Below are 589 nucleotides of genomic sequence, written 5' to 3'. Positions count from 1 at the left end.
CACGTGGCCAGTAAAATACATCATTATAATTGCACAAACGGTCTTACTCTCATATCAATCTTGTCTTACTTGTTTCTACGGCAGAAAACGAGCTTTGTCCTTAAAGTTATAACATTATTTACTGGGTAATTTTCCCCTGCGGTTCTTGCGAATATTCATTGCACCTTACATCAGGAAATTAATTATTTTGTGACTCAGCTAACCAATTTTGGCAGCAACATTATCTTACGGGTGGTTGAGCGCTGAGATCTGTACCGATTTGTCGCTAAAGGTCTATGTTTGGAAACTCGCAAATCCTGAAAAACAGGAATTATAACTGTATACTCGTATTTTTTTACCGCCTGGCTTTGAAAGATTTCAAACCATTTTACCAAAAACGGCTTTTTTTAAACTTACACCTTAAAGGAAAAAGCAGATCCACCATGGGCGATTTACATGGGAAATGAGTAAATGATATTGAAAAAGTTACGGGCGAGCGTAATACTGTGACAAAAGACTTCGTCACTATGTCACGATAAATATCGAATCTTCACAATTAATTTTCACAACTCTAGTTTATTGATTGTTATGTGTAAGAGCAATGTAGTCA

The sequence above is a fragment of the Clavelina lepadiformis genome, chromosome 6 (assembly GCF_947623445.1).
Source record: "Clavelina lepadiformis chromosome 6, kaClaLepa1.1, whole genome shotgun sequence".
NCBI classification, from domain to species: Eukaryota; Metazoa; Chordata; class Ascidiacea; order Aplousobranchia; family Clavelinidae; genus Clavelina; species Clavelina lepadiformis.
Note: the sequence above shows the minus strand (reverse complement) of the source record.